The sequence below is a fragment of the Schistocerca gregaria genome, chromosome 9 (genome assembly GCF_023897955.1).
Source record: "Schistocerca gregaria isolate iqSchGreg1 chromosome 9, iqSchGreg1.2, whole genome shotgun sequence".
NCBI lineage: Eukaryota > Metazoa > Arthropoda > Insecta > Orthoptera > Acrididae > Schistocerca > Schistocerca gregaria.
This window is the reverse complement of record NC_064928.1, coordinates 202,702,930-202,720,556: the sequence shown is the minus strand read 5'-3', so window position 1 is coordinate 202,720,556 and position 17,627 is coordinate 202,702,930. Positions and strand designations below refer to the sequence as shown.

At 42.8% G+C, this 17,627-nt stretch overlaps 1 protein-coding gene across 3 annotated transcripts in view; it reads left to right on the top strand.

Annotated features, from left to right (window-relative positions):
• The window catches only part of LOC126292064 (uncharacterized), a 305,572-nt gene that overhangs the window by 118,542 nt on the left and 169,403 nt on the right, over nt 1-17,627 (top strand). The gene's annotated exons all lie outside the window — the stretch shown is intronic.

Sequence of the window (17,627 nt, the reverse complement as noted above, 5' to 3'; positions counted from 1 at the left end):
CACCATATGGAAGAGACATAAGGCTATCAGTAACCTTAACGGAATGTTGTTGACTCCCAGGGCCTTGTTTCAACATAGATCTTTCAGTGCTTTGTCAAATTCTTTGTGCAGTATCACATCTCCCTTCTCACCTTTGTCTACATCCTCTTCCATTTCCATAACACTACCCTCAAGTGCACTTGCTTGTGTAGTCTCTCTCTGTACTCTTTCCATCTTTCTGCTTTCCCTTCTTTGCTTAGGTTGGTTTTCCATCTGAGCCCTTGCAATTCATACAGGTGGTTGTCTTTTCTCCAAAGGTCACTTTAATTTTCCTGTAGGCAGTATCTATCTTACACTAGTGATATACGGTTCTAAATCATTACATTAATCCTCTAGCCATTCCTGCTTAGCCATTATGAACTTCCTGTCAACTCATTTTTTGGCTTTTGTATTCCTTTTTGCCTGCATCACTTATTGTATTTTTATAGTTTCTCCTTTCATCAATTCAATTCAATATCTCTTTGTTACCCAGGAAGAAGATGCTGTGATATGCAAGTGATTAGCTTTTCAGAGCATTCACACAAGGTTGGCGCTGGTGGCGACACCTACAATGTGCTGACATGAGGAAAGTTTCCAACCGATTTCTCATACACAAACAGCAGTAGACCAGTGTTGCCTGTTGAAACATTGTTGTGATGCCTCGTGTAAGGAGGAGAAATGCGTACCATCACATTTCCAATTTTGATAAAGGTTGGATTGTAGCCTATCACGATTGCGGTTTACCGTATCGCGACATTGCTGCTCGCGTTGGTTGAGATCCAATGACTGTTAGCAGAATATGGAATCAGTGGGTTCAGGAGGGTAATACGGAACACCATACTAGATCCCAATGGCCTTCTATCACTAGCAGTCGAGATGACAGGCATCTAATCCGCTTGGCTGTAACGGATTGTGCAGCCACGTCTGGATCCCTGAGTCAACAGATTGGGACGTTTACAAGGTAACAACCATCTGCATGAACAGTTCAACAATGTTTGCAGCAGCATGGACTATCAGCTCGGAGACCGTGGCTGTGGTTACTCTTGACGCTGCATCACAGACAGGAGCGGCTGCGATGGTGTACCTGACGACAGTTGTAATCTTCAGTTCATAATAAATAAATTGTGATCAGAGTCCACAAATTCTCCTGGAAATGTCTTACAATTTAAAATCTGGTTCCTAAATCTCTGTCTAACCATTACATAATCAATCTGAAACCTTCCAGTGTCTCTCATGATTCTTCAACCAAATGTTACCTGTGATTAAATTATGCTCTGTGCAAAATTCTACCTTGGCAGTTTCCTCTTTCATCCCTTTCCCCCTGTCCACATTCACCTACTACTTTTCCTTCTCTTCCTTTTCCTACTATTGAGTTCCAGTTCCCCATGACTATTAAATTGATGATGCCTACCCTAACGCTCCTTCTGAAACCCTCAGTTTATCCAGGCCACATTGTCTCCTTAAATTCCTGCCTTTTTGCAGTTCCTTACATCGGTTAAGTTTCATGTCTGTAGCACGTCATCTTCGTGATGTAGCAATTTTCATGGCCAGTAGTGTATGTAACAGTCAGACAAGAGAATGAATGATGTGTTCTATTGCTGCTAATCATCACATACTTGTCCTAGATTTTCATCCCCTAAATGTGGCAGAAGTAAAGCTGTGAGGACGAGGCGTGAGTCGTGCTTGGGTAGCTCAGTTCGTAGAGCACCTGCTCGCAAAAGGCAAAGGTCCCGAGTTTGAGTCTAGGTCTGGCACACAGTTTTAATCTGCAAGGAAGTTTCATATCAGCGCACACTCCACTGCAGAGTGAAAATCTCATTCTGGAAACATCCCCCAGGCTGTGGCTAAGCCATGTCTCCGCAATATCTTTTCTTTCAGGAGTGCTAGCTCTGCAAGGTTCGCAGGAGAGCTTCTGTAAAGTTTGGAAGGTAGGAGATGAGGTACTGGCAGAAGTAAACCTGTGAGGACGAGGCGTGAGTCGTGCTTGGGTAGCTCAGTTTTAATCTGCCAGGAAGCTGTATATCTACATGACTACTCTGCAGCTCAAAATTAAGTACCCAGCAGAGGGTTCATCGATCCACCTTCAAGCTATTTCTCTACTGTTCCAGTCACCAGCAGCATGCAGCAAAAGTGAGCACTTAAATCTTTCCATGTGAGCTCTTATTTCTCATATTTTATTACGATGATCATTTCACACTACGTAGCTGGGTACCAACAAAATGCTTTTGTAATTGTAGGAGAAAGTTGGTGATTGAAATTTCATGAGAAGATCCTGCTTCAACCAAAAATGACTTTGTGTTGATGATTTCAGCCCCAATTCACACATCATAATTGTGGCACTCTCTCCCCATCTCATAATAATACAAAACAAGCTGCCCTTATGTGGACTTTTTCTTACGTTCTCCGTTAGTTCCATCTGATGGAAATCTTGCAGTGCATAGCAGTACTCCAGAAGAGGGCAAGCAAGCATAGCATTAAGTAACATGTTATATTAGTAGAACTTTTGCACTTTCTAAGTGTTCTGCCAATAAATATGTCTTTGGGTTGTCGGCCCCACAACATTATTTGTGATCCAATTTAAGTTAATCTTAATTGTAATTCCTGAATATTTAGTTAAATTTACATCCTTTAGATTTGTGTGATTTATCATGCAATTCAATTGTAGTGGATTTCTTTTAGAACTCATGTAGATGACTTCACACATTCCATTACTCAGTGTCTGCATCATACAGACAGGTACCAAAGGTTGCCTGCACAGGAAAGTGAGTGCGCCATTAAAAGAAACATCTCAGTCACCATATGATGAGCTGAAAGAGTAGTCAGTACATGTATGTACTAAGACATGTTATTAACCTCCAAAACTAACAAGAAACAAGAAAAGATTTCTTGAAATGTATTTTTGAGTATGGCATTGTATGACTGAGAGACTTGGTCTATGTGGACTGTGGAAAGAAAAAGACTGAATTCTTTTGAGATGTGGTTTTAAGAAGTGCATTTTGGTCTGCTGAGCTCAGAAATGACAAAGTTGTTAAAAGAGGAGGAGGGAAAATGAGTTTGTGGAATGCTGTTGTTAAGAGAGGAACTCAAATAATTGGCCATGTGTTGACATATGAAGAACTCCCAAAACGTAAGTCAGCAATCTGTTAATGGAAAAACATCTAGAGAAAGCCCATAACTGAAGAGCACAGAACAAATTAGGAGTACGACACTTTTTTTATTTCTGAGAGCAGGTTGACTTTATTCAAGATTCAGATACACTATATAATTTCTCAGTACTTTGACTGGAGTCTGACAGTCCTATGACACTTTACTGGGAGGACTCGGGTGCCCACACGGTACCACACTACTGGTCGACATTGGAGTTGACGTTGCACCGTGTCACTTAACTCCCCATCATCCATGTACTGCTTCCCGTGGAGTGAACCTTTCATTTGGAAGTTTGAAGGTATATAGTGGACGAGGAAGGACAGTCCATGAAAGTTTTGTGTTCTCCGCTGTGGTGCGGAAACTCGTCAGGCCTCACTTTCTCATGGAGAAGCAGAAGTTTGTTTGCACTTTCATGATGATGAACATGCTGAAGTCGTTCCTTATATTTCTTGAGGGTAGCACAGTGGACTTCAAAGTTGATTGTTGGAATGTGAGGGATGACATCGAACAGAATAACCCCTTCAGGATCTCGGAAGACCGTCACAGCGACTTACAGGCTAAGATACAGCTTTGATCTGTTTCTTTGGGGGAGAGGTGGTGTGCCGCCACACCGAGGATTTTTGTTTTCTTTCCAGTTCAAAGTGAGAAACCCATCAACCTCGGAACACACTAGCAATTTCGCACAGGTGGTGTGGTCTCTGTTAGGTAGCCAGGAACTGAGGGGGCACACGTCTTTGAGTACCCCAACTGGTGGACAAGTGTCAGTACTACCAATGTAAATATCCAGTTGAGCAGTGATGTGTTTGATTATGATCTGTCAATCACTCAAATTAGTGTCCACATGTTCCAACATTGCAGGAGCCCCTGCTGTCCTGCCATCCATCACGCAGCAGATTGGACAGGTTTACATGACCTTGGTGCGATGGTGACAGATGCCTTGTCCGATGACTCACTGTGCTTTTGTTCACTGCCAGGTCTCCATAGACATTCTGCAAGTGCCCATGAATACCTGTGCTGCTCTAATTTTCTGCCAAAAGAAATTCTATGACAGCTCTGTGCTTCAAATACACCTCCTTTACAGATACAATTTTGAAAGCTGCTTATGGTGTGGCCACCTATTGGAACTATGGGGGTTGAAGCAGGAATATTTCACTGTGTTTCACAACAAATTCTGCATTTTTTTGTCTGAAATTGACAAGAAAGAAGTGATATGATTACTTCTTGAAGGCTCCTCGTATAAAAGATATTTGCTAGAAGGCACACACAGAAATAAAGAAGAGGCAGAAAGATGGGAGGACTGGAGATCTGCTGCCAGCATATCCTTGGACTGAAGACTGAAGGTGGGAATTGTATATAATACCCATATGTAAAGATTTCCTGATACTCATAATTTCTTTCCTGACCCTGGCAGCTATAGGCAGCAAAAAGTATTAACTTGTACATTGTGTTCCAATGTGGGCAAACTAGTTAGCAGCTTCAAACTTCATATTTAGGGTATAACAGAGCTTCCATTCTGTTTCACCTCTGATTTCTGTAGCTTTGAAACAGAAGTTGTACCAAAGACAAATTTTCAAAACTTGGATATGAAACTTTCGAAATCTAATCCTTTAATGACAGTAATGCCCAGAGATGTAACAACTAGCAATTCACAAAAAGAAAAAAAGTCAGGGTCCACTGATTACAGTATATGAGAGTCACAATTAGAATTGATCAACGTGTACAAATATCTGGGTGTAACAATTAGTTGGAATATGAATGAAGACAGGCTCAGATAAAGACTTGGGTCCTATGAATACAGTATATGAGAGTCACAATTAGAATTGATCAATGTGTACAAATATCCGGGTGTAACAATTAGTTGGAATATGAATGAAGGCAGGCTCAGATAAAGACTTCTGTTCATTAATGGTATACTAGTGCAATGCAGTCAGTCCACAAAGGAGGTTGCTTGCAAAATACTAATACAACATATTTTCAAATACTGTTCAAGCTTGTGGGACAAATTCAAGTAGGATGTACACAAAGTAGGGCTGTGCAAATGGTCACACATTTGTTTGACCCATGGGTGAGCATCACAGAGATGCTGAAACAACTGAAGTGACAAATGCTTGGGAATATATGCACACTATCCCAAGAAAGTCTGTTTAGTAAATTTCAGAACTTGAACATAAAACACTTCAAAAATCGAATCAGATAATGACAGTAGTGCATGTCAATCAAGAATAATTACTTTAATGCCTCTGCATGCACTGTAATTAGTCTAAGCTTGTCTTTGCAATCCCTCCATCAGTGTTGTTGTTGTTGATGATGATGGTGTTGTTGTTGTGGTCCTCAGTCTGGAGATTGGTATGATGCAGCTCTCCATGCTACTCTATCCTGTGCAAGCTTCTTCATCTGCAGTACCTACTGCATCCTACATCCTTCTGAATCTGCTTAGTGTATTCATCTCTTGGTATGCCTCTACGATTTTTACCCTTCACACTGCCCTCCAATACTAAATTGGTGACCAATTGATGCCACAGAACATGTCCTACCAACCGATCCCTTCTTCTAGTCAAGTTGTGCCACAAATTTCTCTTCTCCCCAATTATCTTCAGTCCCTCCTCATTAGTTTCATGATCTACCCATCTATTCTTCAGCATTTTTCTGTAGCACCACATTTCAAAAGCTTCTATTCTCTTCTTGTCTAAACTATTAATTGTCCGTTTCACACCCATACATGGCTACAATCCATACAACTACTTTTAGAAAGTACTTCCTGTCACTTAAATCTATACTCAATGTTACCAAATTTCTCTTCTTGAGAAACATTGTTCTTGCCATTGCCAATCTACATTTTATATCCTCTCTGCTTTTACCATCATCAGTTATTTTGCTCCCTAAGTAGCAAAACTCATCTACTACTTTAATTATCTCATTTCCTAATCTAATTCCCTCAGCATCACCTTATTTAATTAGACTACATTCCATTATCCTCATTCTGCTTTTGTTGATGTTCATCTTATATCCTCCTTTCAAGACACTGTCCATTCCGTTCAACTGCTCTTCCAGCTCCTATGCTGTCTCTGATAGAATTACAATGTCATCGGCAAACCTCAAAGTTTTTATTTCTTCTCCACGGCCTTTAATTCCTACTCCAAATTTTTCTTTTGTCTCGTTTATTGTCTGCTGAATATGTAGATTGAATAAATCAGGATAGGCTACAACCCTGTCTCACTCCCTTCTCAACCACTTCTTCCCGTTCGTGCCCCTTGATTCTTGTAACTGCCCTCTTGTTTCTGTACAAATTGTAAATAGCCTTTTGTTCTCTGTATTTTACCCCTGCCACTTTCAGAATTTGAAAGACAGTATTCCAGTCAACATTGTCAAAAGCTTTCTCTAAGTCTACAAATGCTATAAATGTAGATTTGCCTTTCCTTACTTAATCTATCTTTTAGGAGAAGTTGTAGGGTCAGTACTGCCTCACGTATTCCAACATTTCTACAGAACCCAAAATGATCTTCCATGAGATTCACTTCTACCAGTTTTTCCACTCATGTGTAAAGAATTCATGTTAGTATTTCGTCTGTAAAGAATTCATGCTAGTATTTTGCAGCTGTGACTTACTAAATTGATAGTTTGGTAATTTTCACACCTGTCAACACCTGCTTTCTTTGGGATTGGAATTACTATATTCTTCTTGAAGTCTGAGGGTATTTTGCCTGTCTCATACATCTTACTCACCAGATGGTAGAGTTTTGTCATGGCTTGCTCTCCCAAGGCTAGCAGTAATTCTGATTGAATGTGAGGGAATGCAAAGACAAGCTTGAACTAATTACGGTGCATGCATAGGTACTCAAGTAATTATTCATCCTGTCATCCTTAGTTGAATGGAATGAGAAAATGGCCTAATAATGGGTACAATAGGATGTATCCTTTTTGCAGTAGTTCGCAATGCATGGATGTAGATGCATCTTTTGCCAGTGTTATATCCTGAGCAATCAAGGGACCTTGCTGCCCACAAATCTCCTCTTGTTTGTATGCAGTGGAAGGAGGGGAGGGTGGAGGGAATTAATATGGTTTCTTGTAACAGAGAAGAATATTCGAGATGTGGAAACTGGGAACACACAGCAAGTTTCTGTCAGGTTAGAGACCAAAGCAGTCTTTAAATGTAACAATGCCCTACTCAGTTATTCTGCATGTGAGGCAGTCTGCATTTATCAACTATTTATGAGTGTGAAACATAGTCATAATGAAACACAAAAGAGGTGTGATAAGGATTTACTGTAGTGAAAGAATATTGCAAAGTGTAAGTATCTGAGGAATACTATTTAAAAACAGAGTGTACAATTATGTCTTAGAATAACAATAAACTGCTGAGTATGTAGAATGCAGGAATTGTGGTATAAAAGAAGTTTACTTCACCCTCCTCCAGGTGCTACGAACATATAACCTTCAAAGAAAGCTTTGATGAGAAATAAAAACTGGGACTCTGCGAACAATAAGTTGAAAGAGAAACAAGTTGCTCTGTGAAATGACTGTCCTTCCCATTCATCATTTGCTTTAATGTTTAATGCAGTCTTACATCGAACTGCCTGTTAATTGGACACCATTTCATTTTATTTTCTACACTCATGCTTATATTAGAGCTGTAATTATTAATTACAAATATAATGTAGGTTAGTAATAAGAATATGACTTCCTTTATATAAACGAATCTGACATTTTTCCTCAAGTCTGTTTTTATTCAGAAATGATAATTATGACTTATCACTTCTCACTGGTTACATCTATGTGTGTATAGTCAGTGGAAGTGATTTAAATATCCTCCATTTTCCAGACAACAGTTGATGGGTGCCACTCACCATACAGCGGATATGCTGAGTCGCGGGCACACACAGACACACACACACACACACACACACAGACACACACACACACACACACACAGCTTGCACACACGTCTGCAGTCTCAGACATCTGAAACCTCACTCAGTTGTGTGTGTGTGTGTGTGTGTGTGTGTGTGTGTGTGTGTGTGAGTCTATTGCTGACAAAGGCCTTAATGGCCGAAAGCTATAATTGTGTGAATCTTTTTGTTATGCCTATCGCGACTCAACATCTCTGCTTTATGGCGAGTGGCAATTTTCCTCTCTAATATTGTTACATTCCATCCTGGATTTTCCATTGTTTGTAGGTGTTAATGGGCTTCATATGATATTGTTATTATGCTATGCAGTACTGTTGCATGTTCTATTGTGAAACTTGTACAAAACAGGTGTAAATAGTTACCTCAATTGAAGCAGTGGTCCTTTACAGTAAAATTTTATGTATACCTATAAAGTGCTTGGAGGAAATCCAGTTCAATACGTACGTCTCACCACAGTGAAAGATTCTGTCAGAAATTGACTGCTTGACTGTGGATGAGCCACATCAATCCATTGCATTTGTTCTAGGGCTCTACCCTGGTGTAGAGGGTGTAGGAGAATTTCTCTGCTCTTAGGGAAACTGAGAGCAGCTGCCAATTTTATGCTGGTAGATGTGTTCAGATGACTAACTCAGGCAGAAGTATTCCACTACAGATAAAGATGTGACAGAGTGGGAAGCAGACAGTTAAATGATGTCCCTGTGTGAATGCTCCACTCTCCTGTTTTTGTAGAGGATGCCGCATATCTATATTCTGACTCTTGTTGCAGACTGATATGATCGAAATCCAGACATTCAACTGAAATCTTTTAAATTTCCCCTGTTGGGTTGATTAAGCTAAAAGCAAATCATTAAGGAAGATCTCCTCTATCATTCTCCATAAGCATGTCGGCAAATATGTGACCCCATTTGAATAAGCCTCACTTTTATTCTGTATCTAAGGAGTGGGTCACAAAACCTTACTCTGAGCTCTACTGTAGTTGACATTTTACAGAATTTAACAGTTACTCGTAATTAAAAAGTGTGAAAAGTTTCATTTAAAGAAAATTAATTCAAAATAGAATTAACACACGCTGCCTAATCAGAAACCAAACTAAATGAAATAGTCCCTGTTATAAATTTACAAGTATGGAATTCCAAAAACTGAAATGATACATAATTAAGTCTACCATTCCAGGACACGTGTAGAATATCTATGCTTAATTAATGCAAGAGGCATGTAAATACTTCCCAATGCATCTGAAGCTGACTTGAATAAGCACAATGAAATGCTACTAAATAAGTCCTGCAGATATATAATCAAATAAGATACAAATTTCTTATTTCAAAGATCTGAGAATATTCCATGTCTGAATTAATATGAACACAGCTAATGGTGTATGAAAGATGAAGAGTCCAAAACTCAAGTAAGATTTTCTATCACCGAAACCAGCATCTATCAGTTGAATCTGTGTGGTTCATATCACCTGGCGTCTCTTACAGGTTGAGTACCACTGAATGGCTCCTGGACAGAATGACCTGTGACACTTCCTGGTACTGACTGACCAGAAGTGGACTTGCATTCAATGTCTCACAGCATGCAAAGCCATGTAGCCCACAAATTTTCTTCAACTTCGGAGAAATATTTAATTTTGGGACACCGTTTAATGTACCTCAAATGATGTGTCTTTCGATGTTAGCCTCTCTCTGGCCATTTAAACTAAATCCTTATGCAGTACTGAAGTAAGCATAAAAAGTCTCAATCTTACAATGTTATGAAACACACAGAAATACAAATAACAAATTAGACCTAATTTTGAAGACATAGCTGGCCAGCTGACACTACCACATTATTCTAAGTGTCACTAGGTTCGAATAATGGGCTGTTTTATTATTGGACAATTAATGAATCATTAATAATATTTACATAGGGTTGCTATTTGAATGCATCAGGATGAAGATTCAGCATAGTTCATTATATACTTGCTTTTGTAACGTTTGTTGGTCACTGGGTGTGTGTCTTCTACTTTATTAATTGATTATCTACTAATTAAATAACTTTTATGCCAAAACTGTACATCATACAAAGACACTGGTTCTACCAGTCACCTCTATGCTGTATGCTACCAGTTGCTACTTAGATGTTATTTGTGCAAACAGCATTGCTCTAAGTATCACTAAGAACTTTCAGGAATCGTAAAGATAACCCACTGTCCATAGTTTTGGTCCTATGGGCAAATTAGAAGGTGCAATGAATTCATCTTGTTGATACAAAGAGTACTTGGTACTTGGTTTTAATGTACGTAATTGGAATATTCTGCAGTTGACATGTGCAGTAAGCAGAAGGTCCCAGCTATCGTCCTAGTGACTCTGGGGCATAAGCTTCCTCCCTGGGTCCTTCATGCCCTCTCATTATACTGAAAGCATGATTGTCCAATGGAATTGTAGCAGTTTTTTCCTCCACCTGGCTGAGCTGTGACATATCTTAAGCTTCTCCCATGCTTTTTGCATTGCCATTCAGGAAACTCATGTTTCCAGCAATGCCAACCGCTGCCCTCCATGGCTTCCCGTGATATTTTAAGGACGTCACCAACTATGATGGGGTGTCAGGTGGAGTTTGCTCATATATTGTGGACTCGGTGTATAGCAAACTTGTGCCTCTTGATACAACATTAGAGGCCGTGGCTGTTCAAATAACAGCATCAAAAGATTTTACCATCTGTAATGTTTATCTCCCTCCCATGATGGAGTGGTTCTGAAAGCACTGTCTGTATGGTTTCTCAGCTGCCCCCACCATTCCTAATCTAGGATGACCTCAGTGCCCATAACCCTTTGTGGGGTGGAACCATGATTACTGGCCAGGATAAAGACATCAAAACTTTAATGGCAGACCTTTGTCACCTGAATGCTGGTGCTCCCACACACTGTCTGGCACATGGGACTTACTCAGCCATCGATCTTTTCGTTTGCAACTGTAGTTTTTTCCCATCCATCCAGTGTAACGTCCACAATGACGTGTGTGGTAGTGACCACTTCTTGATCTTCCTGTCATTCGCCGTTCTGTCGACAGCTGACTTAGATCCCTGTTTCTTTGGGATCCCCATCCACCCATTGGAAGATAGTGTTGTGGTAAACCTCAGAAATTGCCAAGGCCATTAGAAATTGCAGGTGGGCTCTCCAGCACCGTAAGTGCTATCCATCGATGGAGCACCTCTTTGCCGTTAAATGGCTCTGTGCCTGTGTCCTCCACTTAATAAAATGATGGAAGCAATGTTTCTGGAAATGATATGCTTCAACCATTGGACCACGTACCCCTCTTTCACTGGTTTAGGTGATCATATGTGTCTGCGGGTACCAGTCTCCTGCCTGCGCGACAAGCCGCGAGGTCTAACACGCTGCTTCCTGAGCGGAAAAGCATGCCAGTCCCCGGTTCGAATCTGCCCGGCCGATTAGTGTCGAGGTATGGTGTGCCGGTCAGTCTGTTGATGGTTTTTAAGTTTTTCCATCTACCTCAGCGAATACAGGCTGGTTGCCCTTCTTCCGCCTCAGTTACAAAAGTTTTTCCAACTACCTCAGCGAATGCAGGCTGGTTGCCCTTCTTCCGCCTCAGTTACACAAGTTTTTCCATCTATCTCAGCAAATGCAGGCTGGTTGCCCTTCTTCCGCCTCAGTTACACAAGTTTTTCCATCTACCTCAGCGAATGCAGGCTTGCCCTTCTTCCGCCTCAGTTACACTATGTCGGCGATTGCTGCAAAAACATTGTCTCCACGTATGCGTACACCATGATTACTCTACCACGCAAACATTTGGAGAGTTACACTCGTCTAGTATGAGGCGTCCCCGGGAGGTCCACTAGGGGCCGAACTGCTCAATAACCATAGGTTCGGGGTGGGGCGGTGGTGGGGTGGATGGAGTGTTATGGGCTGTTGTGGGTTGTGAAGCACTGAGGGTTACAGTGGGATGAAGTCACTGTCATTTCTATGTCCCCGGTTTAATAGGCATAATACACACACACACTAGTGTCTCTGCTCTGAACTCCAACTTCACCACTGTCAGGGAACAACTGCACATGCCACCATGGTATGTTCTCCAAGCTTGGATCTTTCTCGATTGATGCTTTTTGTTCAAAAGAATCACTTTACCCCATGATTTTTCACTGCCTGTTCCCGGCAGTCCTCAATGCATTTCCAGGTTGTGAAGTTGTGTACACTGATGGCTTAACGGTCAGTGGACAGCAGGCTGGTTGCCCTTCTTCCACCTCAGTTACACAAGTTTTTCCATCTATCTCAGCAAATGCAGGCTGGTTGCCCTTCTTCCGCCTCAGTTACACAAGTTTTTCCATCTACCTCAGCGAATGCAGGCTTGCCCTTCTTCCGCCTCAGTTACACTATGTCGGCGATTGCTGCAAAAACATTGTCTCCACGTATGCGTACACCATGATTACTCTACCACGCAAACATTTGGAGAGTTACACTCGTCTAGTATGAGGCGTCCCCGGGAGGTCCACTAGGGGCCGAACTGCTCAATAACCATAGGTTCGGGGTGGGGCGGTGGTGGGGTGGATGGAGTGTTATGGGCTGTTGTGGGTTGTGAAGCACTGAGGGTTACAGTGGGATGAAGTCACTGTCATTTCTATGTCCCCGGTTTAATAGGCATAATACACACACACACTAGTGTCTCTGCTCTGAACTCCAACTTCACCACTGTCAGGGAACAACTGCACATGCCACCATGGTATGTTCTCCAAGCTTGGATCTTTCTCGATTGATGCTTTTTGTTCAAAAGAATCACTTTACCCCATGATTTTTCACTGCCTGTTCCCGGCAGTCCTCAATGCATTTCCAGGTTGTGAAGTTGTGTACACTGATGGCTTAACGGTCAGTGGACAGCAGGCTGGTTGCCCTTCTTCCACCTCAGTTACACAAGTTTTTCCATCTATCTCAGCAAATGCAGGCTGGTTGCCCTTCTTCCGCCTCAGTTACACAAGTTTTTCCATCTACCTCAGCGAATGCAGGCTTGCCCTTCTTCCGCCTCAGTTACACTATGTCGGCGATTGCTGCAAAAACATTGTCTCCACGTATGCGTACACCATGATTACTCTACCACGCAAACATTTGGAGAGTTACACTCGTCTAGTATGAGGCGTCCCCGGGAGGTCCACTAGGGGCCGAACTGCTCAATAACCATAGGTTCGGGGTGGGGCGGTGGTGGGGTGGATGGAGTGTTATGGGCTGTTGTGGGTTGTGAAGCACTGAGGGTTACAGTGGGATGAAGTCACTGTCATTTCTATGTCCCCGGTTTAATAGGCATAATACACACACACACTAGTGTCTCTGCTCTGAACTCCCAACTTCACCACTGTCAGGGAACAACTGCACATGCCACCATGGTATGTTCTCCAAGCTTGGATCTTTCTCGATTGATGCTTTTTGTTCAAAAGAATCACTTTACCCCATGATTTTTCACTGCCTGTTCCCGGCAGTCCTCAATGCATTTCCAGGTTGTGAAGTTGTGTACACTGATGGCTTAACGGTCAGTGGACAGCAGGCTGGTTGCCCTTCTTCCACCTCAGTTACACAAGTTTTTCCATCTATCTCAGCAAATGCAGGCTGGTTGCCCTTCTTCCGCCTCAGTTACACAAGTTTTTCCATCTACCTCAGCGAATGCAGGCTTGCCCTTCTTCCGCCTCAGTTACACTATGTCGGCGATTGCTGCAAAAACATTGTCTCCACGTATGCGTACACCATGATTACTCTACCACGCAAACATTTGGAGAGTTACACTCGTCTAGTATGAGGCGTCCCCGGGAGGTCCACTAGGGGCCGAACTGCTCAATAACCATAGGTTCGGGGTGGGGCGGTGGTGGGGTGGATGGAGTGTTATGGGCTGTTGTGGGTTGTGAAGCACTGAGGGTTACAGTGGGATGAAGTCACTGTCATTTCTATGTCCCCGGTTTAATAGGCATAATACACACACACACTAGTGTCTCTGCTCTGAACTCCAACTTCACCACTGTCAGGGAACAACTGCACATGCCACCATGGTATGTTCTCCAAGCTTGGATCTTTCTCGATTGATGCTTTTTGTTCAAAAGAATCACTTTACCCCATGATTTTTCACTGCCTGTTCCCGGCAGTCCTCAATGCATTTCCAGGTTGTGAAGTTGTGTACACTGATGGCTTAACGGTCAGTGGACAGCAGGCTGGTTGCCCTTCTTCCACCTCAGTTACACAAGTTTTTCCATCTATCTCAGCAAATGCAGGCTGGTTGCCCTTCTTCCGCCTCAGTTACACAAGTTTTTCCATCTACCTCAGCGAATGCAGGCTTGCCCTTCTTCCGCCTCAGTTACACTATGTCGGCGATTGCTGCAAAAACATTGTCTCCACGTATGCGTACACCATGATTACTCTACCACGCAAACATTTGGAGAGTTACACTCGTCTAGTATGAGGCGTCCCCGGGAGGTCCACTAGGGGCCGAACTGCTCAATAACCATAGGTTCGGGGTGGGGCGGTGGTGGGGTGGATGGAGTGTTATGGGCTGTTGTGGGTTGTGAAGCACTGAGGGTTACAGTGGGATGAAGTCACTGTCATTTCTATGTCCCCGGTTTAATAGGCATAATACACACACACACTAGTGTCCTGCAGGTATAATTAGTATTTACTTGTATGGTACTGTTTTCACTGCCCCAGATGTTGTTACCAAAATTTTTTGTCTGCATTATGCTCAAGTCTGTCTGTCTGAGTCCTTGAACTGCAGGTTGAGCGAGTGCACTGGTCCTTTACTACATGCTACTGGAGCCCTCTAGTGCTGCATTCAGTGACTAGTGCCTTAGCTCTTTGCCCTGATACAGCTCCAGGGCCAGAGTGCATCCACAACTAAATGCTCAAACATCTATTGATGGATTGTGAGTGTTGTCTCGTTTACCAGTTTCAACTGTGTCTAGAGAGAGGGTGAGATCCCATCTCAGTGGTGAGAAACTAAGTAAGCATCCCCTAGAGGTGGGTGGCTATCAATTAGTTAGTCTCGCCAATGTTCTCCGTAAGTTGCTCAAGTGTATGGTGAGCCAGTGGCTCTGTCAGCTCTTTGAGTCTCAGCGCCTCCTGGCTCTTTACCAGAATGATTTTCATGAATGCCATTCAACTGCTGATAATTTGGTATGCCTGGAGTATGCCATCCAGGTACCTTTTGACCAATGTCAGCACCTTATTGCTGTCTTCTCTGACCTACAAAAGGCGTATGACACCACATGGTGACAACACATCCTCACTGCTTTACTGTGAAATCTCCTTGGCCCACTACAGATTTTTGTCCAGAACTTTTTGTCACACCATACTTGATGGGTTAAAGTTGGTGCTTCCCAAATTCAAGAGAATGGGTCCTGCAGGCCTCTGTATTGAGTGTCTCTGGGTTCAGGTGGCCATCAATGATCTTGTAGCAGCTATAGGGTCTTCAGTATAAACTTTCTTGCAAGTTGACAATTTTTGCTTTTACTATTGCTCCTTATAGTGTGGCTGTTGATAAACACTGACTGCAGCGTGTCATAAAATCATGCAGTCATCAGCCATCACCCACGGCTCTCAGTTTTCGGCTGCCAAGACTCGCACCATGCACTTCTGTTAATATTTCACTGTCCATCCTCAACCAGAATTCTACCTATAGGAACTCTATCTCTATGATCAGTTATTCAGTGTAATGGAGATTTACTGTTTTTTGGAACTGGCCTTCAGTGTCTTTTGACATGGGATTCCCATCTTCACCAACTTAAGCAAAGGTGCTGACTAAACCTGAATGCAATCAGCTGCCTCAGTAACACCAGCTGGGGTGCAGACTGCTCAACCCTTCTACAACTTTAGAAAGCCCTGATCCTGTCCCTTCTTGACTGTGGGAGTCTGGCATATGGTTTGGCATCACCCTCAACATTGTGGTCACTGGACCAGACACACCACTGTGGGGTCCGAATTTCCACAGGAGTCTTTCAAAGTAGGCCTGTAAACAGCTTATTCGTGAAGGCTGGGGTCCCTCCATTACAAATCAGGTGCCAACAACAGCTACTCAGCTATGCACATTTGCAGCTCCCCTAATCATCCGAACTACCAGGTCCTTTTTCCTAGTAAGGCAATCCACCTCCCACACCGGAGACCAAGAACTGGTCTCACTATTACAGTTAGACTACAGTGTCTCTGCTCTGAACTCCAACTTCACCACTGTCAGGGAACAACTGCACATGCCACCATGGCATGTTCTCCAAGCTTGGATCTTTCTCGATTGATGCTTTTTGTTCAAAAGAATCACTTTACCCCATGATTTTTCACTGCCTGTTCCCGGCAGTCCTCAATGCATTTCCAGGTTGTGAAGTTGTGTACACTGATGGCTTAACGGTCAGTGGACAGACCGGTGTTTCATACAAACATGCAAGATGCAGTGAACTTTGCTCCCTACCTTATGGATGCAGTGTCTTCACTGCTGAATGGGTGGCCATCAGACAAACCCTTAGCTATAATCATTCTTGAACCAGTAAGATGCTTCTAATCTGCAGTGACTGCCTGAGCAGCCTTCGGGCTATAGACCAGTGCTACCCTCACCACCTATTATTCACGTCTATGCAGGATATTCTTTCCAACCTCCATAAAGCGGGATGGCCAGTCATTTTTGTTTGAACTCCTGGACATGTTGGGCTCTCAGGGAATGACCTTACTGACCTGTTGGAAAAGTTGGTTAACAGGGTGCCGATTTTGGAAATGGTGGTCCCAGAAGACGAACTTCGGTAGGCTCTACACCAACAATTGTGGTCTGCCCTGGACTCCTGAAACAAACTGAGGGCAATAAAAGAGACCACAACAATGTGCAGTCATTCCTTTGCACAGGGAATCCACCATCCTTTGTTGGCTACATATTGACCTCATTCTTCTAGGCGAGGACCTACCTGACTGTGGTCCACATCCTACTAGACTGCAAAATTTAGCTGTTTTGCAACAACACCTTAAACATCCTGACATGCTACCTCCATCTGGTGCAAGCGGCCAACACCAAATCGGCAACCTGGTTTTGCATTTCGCCTGTGAAGTTGGTTTGTGCTTGTCTCTCTGAGGTGAGACACTTTGCCCTCTCCTGCTGTAGCCTAGGGGACCCATGTTAGCCCTTGCTTGGTGGTCTGGCATGGCTTCTACCCTTCCCACCTTTAAATCCTCTTTATTCTTTTATATTTGCCATTCTTAATGTTTTGTTTTTCCTAAAATTTTATCACCTTGTTTGAGCTGCTTGATTTGCTTTTATCTCTCTCTCATTGTATCTTCATTACAACTCAGCTTCCCAGGATTTGCCTTTTGTATCCTTCCTCTGATGATTATTCCTGGTTTGATATTTACAGAATAGAGGGTCTGATCACCTTGTGGATCGGTTATACTAACACAAAAAAAAACCAACCAACCAATCTCAAATTTTCATTGTCACTCACACAATTTCTAAACACCACTACATGAGGTTCTCCTTAGGGTACTTGGGAACAGTACAATGGGGGGGGGGGGGGGGGGGGGGAATAGTGCCAGTGACAGCTGTGTACTCTGTCACATGTTATAC